The 18,072-nt window shown below is 46.2% G+C and overlaps 1 protein-coding gene across 2 annotated transcripts in view; it reads right to left on the bottom strand.

Moving 5' to 3' along the window:
- Nucleotides 1-18,072, bottom strand: part of NLN (neurolysin) — a 97,230-nt gene that overhangs the window by 38,898 nt on the left and 40,260 nt on the right. The gene's annotated exons all lie outside the window — the stretch shown is intronic.

Here is an 18,072-nt window from a genome sequence, read left to right as displayed (position 1 = left end):
AGTGGCTCATTGTAACGAATGTGCTGCAAAAATGCCATATATTGCAATACAGAAGTATTGCAGTATATGGTAGCAGCGATCTGACCATCTAGGGTTAATGTACCCTAGATGGTCTAAAAAATAGTGAAAAAAAAAAGAAAAAAAAAGTTTAAAAAATAAAAAAAATTAATAAAATATTAAAAATTCTAATCACCCCCCCCTTTCCCTAGACTGGATATAAAACATAATAAACAGTAAAAGTCACAAACATATTAGGTATCGCTGCGTCCCAAAATGCCCGATCTATCAAAATATAAAAACGGTTACGGGCGGCGGTGACCTCCAAAGTGGGAAATGGCGCCCAAATGTCCGAAATGCGACTTTTACACCTTTTTACATAACATAAAAAATGAAATAAAAAATGATCAAAATGTCGCACAGACCTCAAAATGGTAGCAATGAAAACGTCGCCTCATTTAAAAAAAAATGACCCCTCACCCATCTCCTTGCGCCAAAGTATGAAAAAGTTATTAGCGTCAGAAGATGGCAAAAATTTTTTTTTCTTTTTTGTACACATTCGTTTAATTTTTGAAAATGTCTTAAAACACAATAAAACCTATATAAATTTGGTATCACCGCGATCGCACCGAACCAAAGAATAAAGTAGGCATGTTATTTGGAGCGAAGAGTGAAAGTCGTAAAAACTGAGCCCACAAGAACGTGACGCGTTTTTTTTTTAATTTTTCCACATTTGGAATTTTTTTTCAGCTTTGCAGTACACGGCATGTTAAAATAAATAACATGACGGGAAAGTAAAATTTGTTACGCACAAAATAAGCCCTCACACAGCTCTGTACACGTAAAAATGAAAAAGTTATGGATTTTTGAAGTTGGAGAGCGAGAAATGAGCCGAAAAACCCTTCGTCCTTAAGGGGTTAAACATTTTTTTCATTTTTATTTCGGGTTAAAAGTAGAAAAAAAGGCTTTCTTTTGTAATTTATAGTACTTTAGTACTATATAGCGACGAATACTATACAGCAACGAATACGCATATCCCTTCTCCCTAGTGTATCTAACACCTGGAGACTGGGTCCTGCTCCCATGGCTAAAATGGGAGCAGCAGAAAACTGCGCCTGCTGACGTTGAAAGTCAGAGGACGAGAGGGCGGTCCGAATGGGGTAAAGCATGTGTTTTTCAAATGTTTGTTTGTGTTTTTAAAAACCCCATGCTTGATGTGGATTAACCCCTACGGGACTCAGCCTCTTTTGGCCTTTAGGACGTGGTCCCATTTTTCAAATCTACCCCGTGTCACTATAAGTGGTTATAGCTTTGGAACACTATGAGATATCCAGGGGATTTTGAGATTGTTTTCTCGTGACACATAGTACTTCAAATTAGTTTAAAAATTTGGATGATATCTTTTGTGTTTAGTTATGAAAAAAACTAAATTTGACAAAAATTTGGAAAAATTCTTTATTTTCAAAAGTTCTGAATTCTCTACTTTTGATGCAGATGCAAATAAATTCATAACTTACATTTCCTAAATGTCTGCTTTATGTTGCCATGGTTTTTTAAGATTCCACATATTTTACTAGAATGTTATGAGGCTCAGAATTTGGGTGCCATTTTTAAAATTTTTGGGAAAATCAACAAAACTAATATTTAGATGGACCTGCTGAACTTTTAATTGACTGTGAGAGGCCTAAATAATAGCTACAATTGTTAATGACCCCATTATGGAAACTACACCCCTCAACGTATGATAAAGCACTTTTAAGAAGTTTGTTCACCCTTTAGGTGTTTTATAGGCAGGGCCGGATCAAGGTTGGTGGGGGCCCCTGGGCGCAAAATATGGTGGGGGCCCCCAACGGATGTAGTCCAGACAAGGAACAGCAATCGCAACATACCACTCCCCAGCAACCGTTGTATCCAGCTCCCCCAGCAACCGCTGTATACAGCTCCCCAGCAATCACTATATACAGCCCCCAGCAATCACTATATACAGCTCCCCCAGTAATCACTATATACAGCTCCCCAGCAACCACTATATACAGCTCCCCAGCAATCACTGTATACAGCTCCCCCAGCAATCACTGTATACAGCTCCCCCAGCAATCACTGTATACAGCTCCCCCAGCAACCACTATATACAGCTCCCCCAGCAATCACTATATACTGCTCCCCCAGCAATCGCTCCCCACTATATACAGCTCCCCAGCAATCACTGTATACAGCTCCCCCAGCAATCGCTGTATACAGCTCCCCCAGCAATCACTATATACAGCTCCCCCAGTAATCACTATATAAAGCTCCCCAGCAATCACTATATAAAGCCCCCAGCAATCACTATATACAGCTCCCCCAGTAATCACTATATACAGCTCCCCAGCAATCACTATATACAGCCCCCAGCAATCACTATATACAGCTCCCCCAGTAATCACTATATACAGCTCCCCAGCAATCACTATATACAGCCCCCAGCAATCACTATATACAGCTCCCCCAGCAACCACTATATACAGCTCCCCAGCAATCACTATATACAGCTCCCCCAGCAATCACTATATACTGCTCCCCCAGCAACCACTATATACAGCTCCCCCAGCAACCACTATATACAGCTCCCCAGCAATCACTGTATACAGCTCCCCCAGCAACCACTATATACAGCTCCCCCAGCAATCACTGTATACAGCTCCCCCAGCAATCACTGTATACAGCTCCCCCAGCAATCACTGTATACAGCTCCCCCAGCAATAACTATATACAGCTCCCCCAGCAATCACTATATACAGCTCCCCCAGCAATCACTGTATACAGCTCCCCCCAGCAATCACTATATACAACTCCCCCAGCAATCACTATATACAGCTCCCCCAGCAATCACTGTATACAGCTCCCCCAGCAATCACTGTATACAGCTCCCCCATCAACCACTATATACAGCTCCCCCAGCAATCACTGTATACAGCTCCCCCCAGCAATCACTATATACAACTCCCCCAGCAATCACTGTATACAGCTCCCCCAGCAATCACTATATACAGCTCCCCCAGCAATCACTATATACAGCTCCCTCAGCAATCACTATATACAGCTCCCCCAGTAATCACTATATACAGCTCCCCCAGCAATCACTATATACAGCTCCCCCAGCAATCACTGTATACAGCTCCCCCAGCAATCACTATGTACAGCTCCCCCAGCATTCACTGTATACAGTCCCCAGCAATCACAATATACAGCTCCCCCAGCAATCACTATATACAGCTCCCCCAGCAATCACTATATACAGCTCCCCCAGTAATCACTATATACAGCTCCCCCAGCAATCACTATATACAGCTCCCCCAGCAACCACTATATACAGCTCCTCCAGCAATCACTATATACAGCTCCCCCAGCAATCATTATATACAGCTCCCCCAGCAACCGCTGTATACAGCTCCCCCAGCAACCGCTGTATACAGCTCCCCCAGCAACCGCTGTATACAGCTCCCCCACCAATCACTGTATACAGCTCCCCCAGCAACCGCTGTATACAGCTCCCCCAGCAATTGCTGTATACAGCTCCCCCAGCAACCACTATATACAGCTCCCCCAGCAATCACTATATACAGCTCCCCCAGCAATCACTATATACAGCTCCCCAATAATCACTATATACAGCTCCCCCAGCAATCACTATATACAGCTCCCCCAGCAATCACTGTATACAGCTCCCCCAGCAATCACTGTATACAGCTCCCCAAGCAACCACTATATACAGCTCCCCCTATATACTGTCCCCCTATAATAATTATATACAGTCCCCCTAAAATAACTATACACCCCTATAATAACTATATACTGTCCCCCTATAACTATATACAGCCCCCTATAATAACTATAGACCCCTATAACTATATACTGTCCCCCTATAACAATATACAGTCTCCATATAATAACTATACACTCCTATAACTGTATACAGTCCTCCTATAATAACTATACACCCCCCTTAAACTATATACAACCCCTATAACTAAATACAGACCCCCTATAATAACGAACTACATACAATTCCCCATAACAACTATATACAACACCCTCCCCACATAATAAATATATACAGACAATCCCCCTATAAATAACTATATACAGTCACAATAAAATTGTTCTCACCTTCCAGCGTTCCCCTGATGCGCGCCGTCATCATCTTCCTTCTCGGTGTCGGATGTAAATCACACGCTGAGACGTCACGTACTGCGCCGCTAGCGGCAGGGGGCCGCCATCTTTGTTTATATGCGACCGTCTATGGCAGAGCAGGGAACTTATTGTGTCATCTAAATGATTGTCACCTACAAGAATTTAGCTTTTTATTTCAAGTTTTTTTCACACACTGGTGGCTTGGACGTAGCTGTTGGGAAGCAGCTGCACCAAAGTGTGCAGTGGTAAGAGAACATCAAAAATATGTTAATGCACCCTGCGTGGGTGCAGGGTCAAAGCCCCTGATTTGAGAAAGTTCAGCCTGAGAAGATAACTTATCCTCCGGCCAGGCAGTGCGGGGGAGGTTAAGTTGATAATGGCCACTTCCAATTGGTGCTGTAAAGACAGATAAAGCAAGAAGCTCCTCCCTTGAAGATCATCATGTATTAATTGTGGTTACACTATATGATATAATTAATTTATAGGGACCAATATGTGCTATAATTATTTCAGATGGGGGACTGAATTTAATATCATTCAGAAGAGTGCCTAAGTGGCCACAACAGCAAAAAAGACAATTAGATTATGCAAATGAGCCTGAGTTGCCATAGGCGTTAATGCAGTCTGGAGCTGCTCAGGCTCATTTGCATAATTTTAAAACTCTTTTTTTTTAAAAACCCAGGGCATAAGAATCTAAAAGAAGTGCAAATCTTGTCAGAGGGAGGAAAAAACTAGTATGTCAGTGTGCAGCTGGTTTTAAAATCCTTCATCCTGATGGTAGATGTCCTTTAAAATATTCTATCTTCTAACAACTGTAACTTTTCTATACTTCTGTGTATGGAGCTGGGTAAAGTGTGATTTTTGCCGGACAAGCTCATGTTTGTATTTACAGAGCAATGTCAGACTGGCCCAGCAGAGTACTAGATGTTCCTCTTGTGGTTCAAGGCTGCAATCCAATAATGGAGCCAAGAGAAGGAGAAAGCAGTGTAATTTAGAAGGTACTAGGCTCTATTTACTAGGGTTGATAGAGAGCAGATATGTGGTAGACCTGATAATGTCAGGGTAAACTCTTTTGGTCATTTCAGAGTTTCCCAATAAGGGAAGAATTTACAGAAGAAACCACAGAGCACAGACCTTGACGAGAACTCAAACTCCCATAGAGCACATTCTTTATGTTATACACTCACCGGCCACTTTATTAGGTACACCTGTCCAACTGCTCGTTAACACTTAATTTCTAATCAGCCAATCACATGGCGGCAACTCAGTGCATTTAGGTATGTAGACATGGTCAAGACAATCTCCCGCAGTTCAAACCGAGCATCAGTATGAGGAAGAAAGGTGATTTGAGTGCCTTTGAACGTGGCATGGTTGGTGGTGCCAGAAGGGCTGGTCTGAGTATTTCAGAAACTGCTGATCTACTGGGATTTTCACGCACAACCATCTCTAGGATTTACAGAGAATGGTCCGAAAAAGAAGAAACATCCAGTGAGCGGCAGTTCTGTGGGCGGAAATGCCCTGTTGATGCCAGAGGTCAGAGGAGAATGGGCAGACTGGTTCGAGCTGATAGAAAGGCAACAGTGACTCAAATCGCCACCCGTTACAACCAAGGTAGGCATTAGAGCATCTCTGAACGCACAGTACGTCGAACTTTGAGGCAGATGGGCTACAGCAGCAGAAGACAACACCGGGCGCCACTCCTTTCAGCTAAGAACAGGAAACTGAGGCTACAATTTGCACAAGCTCATCGAAATTGGACAGTAGAAGATTGGAAAAACGTTGCCTGGTCTGATGAGTCTCGATTTCGGCTGCGACATTCGCATGGTAGGGTCAGAATTTGGCGTCAACAACATGCAAGCATGGATCCATCCTGCCTGCCTATCAACGGTTCAGGCTGGTGGTGGTGGTGTCATGGTGTGGGGAATATTTTCTTGGCACTCTTTGGGCCCCTTGGTACCAATTAAGCATTGTTGCAACGCCACAGCCTACCTGAGTATTGTTGCTGACCATGTCCATCCCTTTATGTATAATCAACGTTTATTGGACAAGACAAAATATAGAACAGTACAATACAATGAGATAATGACTGTACAAGGCTGATCGCGCAGGATCAGATATAGCAAGAACATTTGTTCATTATAAATTGCAAATTAGGGGTTGGTACCAACTTGTATTACATTGAGTAAGAAACCCCAAGGTGCCGTCTCGTACAGAATAACTATTACAATATGGCCGATATGGCCGCACAAAGAAAAAGGGGATATAAACTGACAAACATAGGCATATAATAGAAGAAAAAAGGAACGAAAAGGAGAGGGGGGGGGGGGAAAGGGGGAGGGAAAGATGCGTGAAAAGGAGGGGTGGTGGACCTGTAAGACCGGGTTCCAGCGAATAGGGGAGGGCTGTGGCATGTACCTGCCTATGATAGAAGGTCGTGGAGATCCTGAGAATTCGAGAATGTATCCCATGGGATCCAAGCTGTGTTCACCTTGCCTGGATCTACTGAGTCATTAGCTACCAACTCCTCCATTTTACAAATAAACCCAAGCTCTTGGATCCATTCAACTATTGTGGGAGGATGTGGGCTCTTCCAATTTCTGGGAATTACCGTACGAGCTGCGGTTAAAAAGTGACGAAGGAGGCCTTTCTTGATGGTAGAGATAGTACCGGGTATGATCGATAATAAAGCCAACTGAGGAGAAGGAGTGGCACTTTTACCAGTGACCTGATGGTAGGCGTCAAAGACTTTATTCCAGAACGGCTGGAGGACCGGACAGCTTCACCATATATGGAGTAAAGTACCCACTTCCGCACCGCAGCCCCAGCACACGTCTGAAACCTCGGGGAAAATACTGTGAAGCCATGAGGGGCACCTATACCACCTGGATAGTATTTTATAGTTCTTTTCCTGAGCACTACAGGGAAGGGGCATCTTATGCGAGAAAAGAAAGGCCTTACCTAGTTCCTCGTCTGTTAGTTCTATAGAGAGAGCTGTCTCCCATGCTCCGATGTAATTCGGCCTACCTGGAGTGGCATCCTCCAGCAACAGGCCATATATGGTTGAAAGAGCATGAGCTGGTGAGGAGGACAGTCTGAACAATGCTTCCAAGGCCTTGCAAGACGATCCGAACGCAGTACGATCAGGGTCAGCCGTTACGTATGATGCTAGTTGTCTATGTTCCAGCCAGGATAGTGAAATATCAGGGTGGGAGGCCCTCAGGGACTCCATTGTGGGGATGGTCCCACCAACCACAATCTGGCCCATGCGGGTGTCAGAAGAAGCCTCCCAACAGAGGAATCGCTGTCTACCCACGCCAGGTGGGAATGCAGGGTTATGAAATAGAGGAGTCAAAGGGCCCCTCATCCTAAGTAATGTATTCTTGCTCATCAGTCCGTCCCACGTAAAGAAGAAGTATGGGGAGAATAGTGAATGAACGAGGTCCGGCGGCCTAGAGTTAACCGGGATCCAGGGAAGGTAACGTAGCGTAGGGGAGACCAAGTCAAGTTCCAGCCGGGCCCACTGTTTAGTCTCTGTATTATAAGTCCAATCTACCAGCCGCTGGACGATGGCCGCTGTATGATATAGACGTGGATCAGGGAGTCCCCCCCCCCCTTGGCTTTTGTACGGGACAGCACGGAAAAGCTAATGCGACTAGAACCGCCTCCCCAGATAAACCTCCGAAAAGCGGTACGGAGTTTCGAGAAAAAAAAACTTGGGGGTCGGATCGGCAGGGTCTGGAATAAGTACAGAAAACGGGGCATTGTGTCCATCTTTAAGACATTAACTCGGCCGAACCAGGAGAGGTGGCGGCCACGGTACTGGCTGAGGTCGCTGAGGGTTCTCTCTAAGAGAGGTTTGTAGTTCAAGGCATACAGAGAGGAAAGGTCCGCTGAGATATAAATACCCAGGTAGCATATGTGGGAGCTCTTCCATTTAAAGGGGAATTGAGAGGCCAGGTGGAGCGCTTCAGCCCCAGGGAGGGAAACATTTAAGATCTCTGATTTTGAGAGGTTCACCTTAAAATTACTAAGGGAGCCGAATTTTGTAAATTCTTCCAAAACATTGGGTAGAGTAATTCTAGGCTGCGAGACATATAAAAGGAGATCATCAGCGTAAAGGGCCGTGGGTTCCAATTTGAAGACCATGTATACTAGGGTTCCGGCGGAGGGCAACAGCCAAGTGTTCCATTGCTATAACATACAAGAGAGGAGATAGGGGGCAGCCCTGTCTGGTGCCATTCTTAATACGGAAGGGATCAGACAGGATACCGGAGACAGGAAGCGAGGACCGATGCCCAGCTGTTTCAGCGAGGCCCAAAGGAAACCCCTGTGTACACGGTCGAAAACTTTCTCTGCATCCACCGAAAGCAAGCACATCTGCTGTCTGGTCGACTTAGCCCTAGAGATAAGAAGCAGAGTCTTATTAGTGTTATCACGTGCTTCCCTCCCCTGGATGAAGCCCACCTGGTCATTATGGATAACGGCTGGGAGTAAGGGCCCTAGGCGGTTGGCCATTAATTTAGAGAGTATTTTTATATCCATATTAATAATGGAAATTGGGCGGTAGCTGGCGCAAATGGAGTGGTCTTTGCCAGGTTTGGGGAGCACGGAAATAGAAGCCTGTAACGATTGCGGTGGGAGGGGAGCCTGGGAGGAGATGCAATTAAACGTACGCGTCAAAAATGAGGCTAAATCAGTCTTCAATGTCTTATAGAAACGGGGAGTAAGACCGTCAGGGCCCGGGGACTTGATGACCTCCATTACCTCTGATTCAGAGAAGTCAGCCTCTAGGTCCTCATGGCCCTCCTTAGTCAGTCTTGGAAGAGCAGTATTCTTAATGTATGCTTGTATTCTCTCCAGCTCTCTGGCCCCAGCCGAGTCAGATAGCGGGCCCTGCAGGTTATATAAACTTTCGTAATAGCGCTGAAAAATTGTATTAATCTCTTTGGGGTCTTGGGTCAGTCTGTCCGTACAGTCTTTGATTTGTGGAATATATGTACCGTTCGTACGGGGGTGAAGGTACCTAGCCAGGGCTCTCCCACACGTATTAGAATACTCATAGAAGAAACACTTTTTCCTATCTATAGACCTCAAGTAGTTCTGGTTCAGTAATTCCTTCAGTTCCTCACGAGTATTCAAAAGTTCATTCAAAACCGCCTGGGACCCACCATTTTTGTGTTCCTGATCTAGGGTACTGATCCTGGACAGAAGTGGCAGGGTTTTGGCCGATCTCTCCCGCTTCAGACGGGCCCCGTGTTTAATAAATACAAGTTGGAGCATGCCCTTGAGGGTCTCCAACTGCATTGGAAGGGGAGGCTGTTGTCCCGAGTGAGTAGTGAGAAACTCAGCAATTTGCTCACGGACATCCGCAAGACAAACAGAATCCTTGAGCAAATTATCATTAAGACGCCACCGCCATGGCGAGGCATAAGGGCCTGGGATATCTAGAGCGAGAGAGATCGGAGCATGGTCTGACCAGAAGGAAGGAGCCACCGACGCCGCGGGCCTCCATGTAAGGGCATGGTGACTCAAAAAGAACATATCCAGCCGGCTGTGAGACCGGTGAGCCGGGGAGTAATAAGTATAGTCTCTGGAATGCGGGTGGAGGATTCTCCAAACGTCTATTAATTGTGATTCCCACAAGGCTTTACGTAGCTTCCGCATTTGGGCTGGGGCCAGGGAGGGTCGTGCCACGGAGCAGTCAACAGTCGGGTCCATCGGGAAATTAAAGTCCCCCACCATAACCACTATGCCTTCCGTGAAGTCCCGAAGCCTAGCCAGGAATTTACGGCAGACTCGTATCTGATCTCTATTGGGGAGGTACACTGAAGCCAGCGTCAGCAAGTGGCCCCATAGCTTTATTTTTACAAAGACATATCTACCCTCAGGGTCAGTCTGGGAGTCAATAACTTCGTGCAGCAGGCGCTTGTGGATAGCAATAGATGCCCCCCTGGACTTAGCCCCCGAGTGAGTGCTGTGGAACCAAGTCATATAGTATGTGTCCCTGAGATTGGGGATGTTGTCGGTGCGGAAGTGGGTCTCCTGTAGGAATAGAAGGTCGGCCCTCAGTTTATGCATACGGAATAATATCTGGCTGCGTTTCTGGGGAATGTTCAACCCCCTAGCATTTAGGGAGTAGCAGGTGATCGGTGCCATAATCGTGTCTAGCGCAAGGAAATGAACTTGGTCCTAAGTGGATAGGTACTCACTGGGGGAGGATAACAATGGGGTAGGGAGACAACAGTAGGAAAGATTCAAAGAAAGTCAAACGATGGGAAAGGGGATTCAAGAACAACAAATAAAAAAACAATAATAAGGCAGCTTCAAGGGCTGCTAAGGTTCTAGGGTCAAATTCTGTCGTAGGCGACAGAAATGAGCCTATTGGGGTCAATTTATACCACGAGTAGACCTGCTAGTCGTGGGGCCCACTGGGAAACGAGCTGTCTATGCAGGGCGCCCCCGGGGGCCAGGGACCGCCAAAAATACAATGCACATTTATCCATGCCTTACTTTAAACAAAACACAGGCAGAGCAATCACGTATATATGCAACCAATGCAACGATTCAACATTGTAATTACATAACAAGGCAGCCAACAATGGGCCACTATAAAGGATACCAGATAGGGGACCAGAAACACCATTCCTGAGTATGAAGGTAGAGACCCAAGTTGTCTTGGAGGGAGGATGCAAAGTCCAATTAAAGGCAAAGGGTCCTCATCTCGGCTGTGGGGGACCTTGGACGTCATCTTAAACTCTGTCAGGAGAGCGTCTCCTGCCTCTCTGGCGGGGGAACCTCTGCGGTCTTGGTGGTTGGAAGGGTAGATTGGGTGGGAGGAAAGAGGGCCAGTCTGATATAAGAACATTCGGCAAATTAACCCCTTAAGGACGCAGGGTTTTTCGGCTCATTTCTCGCTCTCCAACTTCAAAAATACATAACTTTTTTCATTTTTACGTGTACAGACCTGTGTGAGGGCTTATTTTGTGCGTAACTAATTTTACTTTCCCGCGATGTTGTTTATTTTAACATGCCGTGTACTGCGAAGCTGAAAAAAAATTCCAAATGTGGAAAAAATTTTTAAAAAAAACACGTTCTTGTGGGCTCAGTTTTTACGACTTTCACTCTTCGCTCCAAATAACACGCCTACTTTATTCTTCGGTTTGGTGCGATTGCGGTGATACCAAATTTATATAGGTTTTATTGTGTTTTAGTACATTTTCAAAAATTAAACGCATGTGTACATTTCCCGCCTCGGAGGTCACCGCTGCCCGTAACCGTTTTTATATTTTGATAGATCGGGCATTTTGGGACGCGGCGATACCTAATATGTTTGTGATTTTTACTGTTTATTATGTTTTATATCCGTTCTAGGGAAAGGGGGGTGATTTGAACTTTTAATATTTTATTAATTTTTTAAATTTTTTAAACTTTTCTTTTTCTTTTTTTTTTACTATTTTTTTGACCATCTAGGGTACATTAACCCTAGATGGTCAGATCGCTCCTACCATATACTGCAATACTACAGTACAGGCAGTCCCCGGGTTACATACAAGATAGGGTCTGGAGGTTTGTTCTTAAGTTGAATTTGTATGTAAGTCGAAACTGTATATTTTATAATGGAAGTTCTAGACAATTTTTTTTCTTTTGCCCCAGTGACAATTGGAGTTTCAAAATTTTTGGTGTAATTGGACCAAGAATTATCAATAAAGCTTCATTACAGACATCTTACAGCTGATCATTACAGTCTGGGACTATAGTAAAGCATCCAGAGAGCTTTATCAGAGGTCACATGGGGCAGAGGGGTCCGTCTGTAACTATGGGTTGTCTGTAAGTCGGGTGTCCTTAAGTAGGGGACCGCCTGTATTGCAATTTATGGCATTTTTGCAGGTCATACATTACAATAAGCCACTGGCTCATTGTAACGAACCTGCATAAGCCATGTAGCCTCGTGTCAAAAGAAGACCCGAGGCTACCATGGTAACCGATCGCGGCCCCCCGATGACGTTCGGGGGCGCGGCGACTGGAAAAAAGATGGCGGCGCCCGCGCGCGTCTTTTAAACGCCGCCGGCGACTTTGCCGGCGGCGTTGAGAGGGTTAATAGCCGCGATCGGTGCAAGCACCGACCGCGGTTATTAGCGGTGGGGGTTTTGTGCAAAATGCAAAAACCCCCACCTCTGTATGAAGAGGACTCAGCCCGTGAGCCCTCTTCATACATCCCTTATACCTCTGCGCCGTAGAGCTACGGCGCAGAGCGTTAAGGGGTTAAGAGCAGCAAGGAATGCAGGAAGTTCTCCAGGATGACGAAGCGCTGTTGTTAGGCCATCACTCCTAACCTGGAGGCGAAACGGGAAGCCCCAAGAATATGGTATATTTCTGTCCTGTAGGATGCTCAGGAGGGGCTTGAGGGCCCTGCGTTTCTGTAGTGTTAAGCGAGACAAATCAGGCAGCAGCTGGATTTCTGCGTCCCGGTAGCGCACCCTGCCGGCCTCCCGTGCTCTATTCATAATTTGCTCCTTGATCTGGTATCTATGGACTCTACAGATGATGTCTCTAGGTCGAGAAGGATGATTTGGGCGAGGGAGAATTTGTTGTGAGTGAAGAGAGATCTGTGTGTCATGGGCTCCGAGTCTTTCAGTAATTGTGCGATGAGAGGACTCATTGGTGGATACTCTCTGTTCAAGCCGGCCATCTCCACTCTGTACGATTGTTCAAGACGAGCCACATAACTCTCCATATCCTCTCTGGTTGGGATGGCTCCGATATGATTACGGAGGGCACGTAGGTCTGCCAGCACACCCGCCTCAATCGGGTTGCATTGATAATTTGAAAAAGGCTGCGGAGGAGTTGAGGCTGCCCTCACAGGCGAATCACCAAGAGATTGATCAGGATCACTATCCTGGGTGCTGTTGTAGTATAAACGTGGGCTCCTTGATAAGGAGGACTCTGGAGGACCAGGAGACTGTGCTACTGGCGCATCCTGAGGCCAGGTACCAGGAGAGTCGGAGGGGGCTCCCAGGGAGCACCTAGCAGGGCTAGCAGGTTGGTGTGGGGGCGATGAGCCTCGCTTGTCACTCAGCATGTGGGCCTTCAGGACTTTCACAGACGGGTATATCCCTGCATGATGGGAGGATATAGGTGTAGCTGACCCATAGGCAAGGGCCCCCTCTGTGCCTGGGGGGTAAAACTCGGGGGTCAGGGGACCTAAGTCTGTGGCCTTCCCTGGCTGAGACCCAGTGGCCTCCTGCTCTTGTGAGACCCTAACCGGGTCAAATTCCAGCGCCTCAGGGGGGATTTGCCACTCACCTGTCACCGCTGGAGCTGCAGAGGGGCTGTGCTGCGGAATGGTGTCACTCTGGACTGGAATGAGGCATGTGCCGTTCATCCCTGACCGGAGGGCATCAAGGCCGGGAGATGATGTGTGGGGCCTCTCAGGGGTCCGTGAGGCGACGTTCCTACTCAGGGCCTTCGGCACCGGAACGCCAATGGCCTCTGCAACATCCTCTGGAGCCGGGGCAGAGTCGTGAGAAGTCGGAGCGGTGTGTGCGGTATGTCGGGGACCCAGCGGAAGTGTAGGCCCGCGCCTGGAGGTGAGAGGAGGCCGCGGCATCCGCCATTTTGGCGCGCTCACCATGCTGCTCCTGGGGACCCGGAATCGAGTCCCTCCGCTGGCTGCGGTCCGTGTTCCGGTGAGCAGGGAAGAGTTATGGGAGAGGGCCCTTGAGGTGGGTTGTCCGGGGGAGATAGATCGATCAGATCCCTCGCGTCCGCTGGAGAAGGCCGTGTGTCCTGGGAGGCCTGAGGGATTAGGTACTGGTCAATTCCCTTCGATGCGGGCGCATTGGGGTTGGGGCGGCAGGCCCTGTTCCCCTCTTCTTTCTGGGACCCATGTGGGGTAGAATCGGGCAGGATGGGTGTTAATTCTGCGGCGGAATCCTGGCTAAACCCGGGAGCTAAACAAGGTTGCTTCCTTACTCCTCCATAGCCAGGCCACGCCCCCCATGTCCATCCCTTTATGACCACAAGGTACCCAACATCTGATGGCTACTTTCAGCAGGATAATGCGCCATGTCATAAAGCTGGAATCATCTCAGACTGGTTTCTTGAACATGACAATGAGTTCACTGTACTCAAATGGCCTCCACAGTCACCAGATCTCAATCCAATAGAGCATCTTTGGGATGTGGTGGAACGGGATATTTGCATCATGGATGTGCAGCCGACAAATCTGCGGCAACTGTGTGATGCCATCATGTCAATATGGACCAAAATCTCTGAGGAATGCTTCCAGCTTCTTGTTGAATCTATGCCACGAAGAATTGAGGCAGGTATGAAGGCAAAAGGGGGTCCAACCCGTTACTAGCATGGTGTACCTAATAAAGTGGCCGGTGAGTGTATATGACTCCAACACTCAAATACCTACATAATTGTAACTGACACACACTGACAGCCCACTGAACACGGACATATAACACACCAGTAATATGTCAAATTTGTGTAGTGTTGGTCTATAACACTCTGTATCATGGTCCTTGTATAAATGACTTACATACATTGAATAGGCTGCTGTACCCATACAGGTTTCACTAAACATTTGACCCTTGGATTGGGATTAAATTGAATACAATAACACAGTATTTTATTATGGTGTTGCCACCTTAAGAGTTGCTAGGCAACAACCTTCTATTATGACATCACAGATGGGCTATTATGACATCATCACTCCCAACACTATAAAAGCAGCAGTCACAGGCCCAGGGTCTCAGTTGTCAGTGTTGGGCTCTAGAGATAGACACATACTGACCGCGCTCTACAATGTCTGGACCTGCTCTAGACAATGTTCAGGTGGAAGCACAACTACAGGGGATTCTTATTAACTATTCCCCTGACACCGTGCTTCCACAACCCGATGGCGTCATCAGCTTCACCTACCGGCTGGTAGTGGGGCTTGTAAAGGACTGCCAGACCAAATGCCAACAAGGTCTTATAACCTCTGACTATATAGAGGATTTACAGCGCAACATCCGGGCGCTACTACAACAGGTAAAAAGCAGACTCTAAGCACAACAATGGAACATATAATATAACAGAGGACTAAAGGTCAAAGGGGTTGTGGAAGCACATTGGGCTGTTTTTTTTTTAATTTTTGCTCCTCCTCCCGTATGTCCCTCCTCTTTCCCCTCTCTACTCTCTATCTCTTCCTTCCATGTTTTTGGATGGTTAAAGTCGTTTTGTGGAATGTGAGGGGATTGAGGGAGAGGGTAAAGAGGATGGCAGTGGTTAGAGCCTGCTATGCTATGATGCAGTGATTGTTTGTCTTGAAGAGAGGCTCACATTCTACAGAAAGTATATAGCTCCTCCTTAGTCTGTAGGAGCAAATGGTTTGTGGAAGAAGAGAGGCCTAGTAAACTAATTGCTGGTTAGTTAAGGAAAAGGGGGCAGGTACAATTATTGCCACTATAGGACAAGAATGTGAAGTTGTTAAAGAAGAAGAAATCATGTAATTTTTTCCAGGCATACTTTAAGAGTATTTATACCTTGGAACGGGAGGGATCTAGGGTAGAGGTGGGACTTGTTTTGGATACAATAGAAATGGGGAAGCTAAAGGAAGAGACTAGACAGAGGTTGCAGGACCTGATTTCTTTACAAGAGCTAAAAGAAGTTATCAGGGCCCTACCTAAAGATAAAGCACCAGGACCTGACGGATTGCAGGGGGAGGTACACCAGAGAGGGGGTACTATCTAAAGATTCATTAAAAGTGTATGAGCAGGCATGTGAGAGGGAGAGCTTCCTGGCTCTATGTATGAAGCAGATATTATTTTGATTCCTAAACTAGGAAAAGAAAGGGTGGACGCAGACGCATATGGGCCTATATCATTCTTAAATGTGGACATAAAGATATTGGCCTGGTGAGAAGATTGGGAAAAGTAATAGGAGAGGTAGTTAAACAGTGATCACTCGGTAAGGTAAAACTACCTCAGAGAATCTAAGGAGACTTTATGCCTGCATGGAAACCCCTCAACTTGGCTGGGGTGGGGGAGCAATCCTCTCACTTGATGGAGTACAGTGGGAATTTTTGTAGAAGGTGCTGGACAAAATGACATTTGCTGAAGGCTTTATTAGATGGATCCAAATTTTGTATAGGAACCCCAGAGCTTGTGTGTGTATCCGTGGGGAGAGGTCCACCCCATTCCGGCTGATGAGAGGGACAAGACAAGGATGTCACGCTCATTTTTTCACTAGTTATTGAAGTTGTGGCAGCTATGAATAGGAAGGATGAAGGGATAGAGGGGTTGAAATTGGGGATGGAAAAAAAGAAAACATCATTATATGCGGACGATATGGAGCTTTTCCTCTGCAACCCATCAGTGACCATAAGTAGTGAGGGATATATTTCAAGCCTATGGGAAGCTATCTCGGCTAAAAATCAACTGGAAAAAATAACTCCAACACTCACATAGCTACACAATTGTAACTGACACACACTGACAGCCCACTGAACGCGGACATATAACACACCAGTAATATGTCATATCTGTGTAGTGTTGGTCTATAACACTCTGTATCATGGTCCCTGTATAAATGACTTACATACATTGAATAGGCCGCTGTACCCATACAGGCATCACTAAGCATTTGACCCTTGGATTGGGATTAAATTGAATACAATAACACAGTATTTTATTATGGTGTTGCCACCTTAAGAGTTGCTAGGCAACAACCTTCCATTATGACATCACAGATGGGCTATTATGACATCATCACACCCAACACTATAAAAGCAGCGGTCACAGGCCCAGGGTCTCAGTTGTCAGTGTTGGGCTCTAGAGATAGACACATACTGATCGCGCTCTACAATGTCTGGACCTGCTCTAGACAATGTTCATGTGGAAGCACAACTACAGGGGATTCTTATCAACTATTTCCCTGACACTGTGCTTCCACTACCCGATGGCGTCATCAGCTTCACCTACCGGCTGGTAGTGGGGCTTGTAAAGGACTGCCAGACCAAATGCCAACAAGGTCTTATAACCTCTGACTATATAGAGGATTTACAGCGCAACATCCGGGCGCTACTACAACAGGTAAAGAGCAGACTCTAAGCACAACAATGGAACATATAATATAACAGAGGACTAAAGGTCAAAGGGGTTGTGGAAGCACACTGGGCTGTTTTTTTTTTTAATTTTTGCTCCTCCTCCCGTATGTCCCTCCTCTTTCCCCTCTCTACTCTCTATCTCTTCCTTCCATGTTTTTGGATGGTTAAAGTCGTTTTGTGGAATGTGAGGGGATTGAGGGAGAGGGTAAAGAGGATGGCAGTGGTTAGAGCCTGCTATGCTATGATGCAGTGATTGTTTGTCTTGAAGAGAGGCTCACATTCTACAGAAAGTATATAGCTCCTCCTTAGTCTGTAGGAGCAAATGGTTTGTGGAAGGAGAGAGGCCTAGTAAACTAATTGCTGGTTAGTTAAGGAAAAGGGGGCAGGTACAATTATTGCCACTATAGGACAAGAATGTGAAGTTGTTAAAGAAGAAGAAATCATGTAATTTTTCCAGGCATACTTTAAGAATATTTATACCTCAGAACGGGAGGGATCCAGGGTAGAGGTGGGACTTGTTTTGGAAACAATAGAATGGGGGAGCTAAAGGAAGACACGAGACAGAGGTTGCAGGACCTGATTTCTTTACAAGAGCTAAAAGAAGTTATCAGGGCCCTACCTAAAGATAAAGCACCAGGACCTGACGGATTGCAGGGGGAGGTACACCAGAGAGGGGGTACTATCTAAAGATTCATTAAAAGTGTATGAGCAGGGAGAGAGGGAGAGCTTCCTGGCTCTATGTATGAAGCAGATATTATTTTGATTCCTAAACTAGGAAAAGAAAGGGTGGACGCAGACGCATATGG

The sequence above is a fragment of the Engystomops pustulosus genome, chromosome 1, assembly GCF_040894005.1.
Source record: "Engystomops pustulosus chromosome 1, aEngPut4.maternal, whole genome shotgun sequence".
Classification (NCBI taxonomy): domain Eukaryota; kingdom Metazoa; phylum Chordata; class Amphibia; order Anura; family Leptodactylidae; genus Engystomops; species Engystomops pustulosus.
Note: the sequence above shows the minus strand (reverse complement) of the source record. Positions and strands in the feature narration are given on the sequence as shown.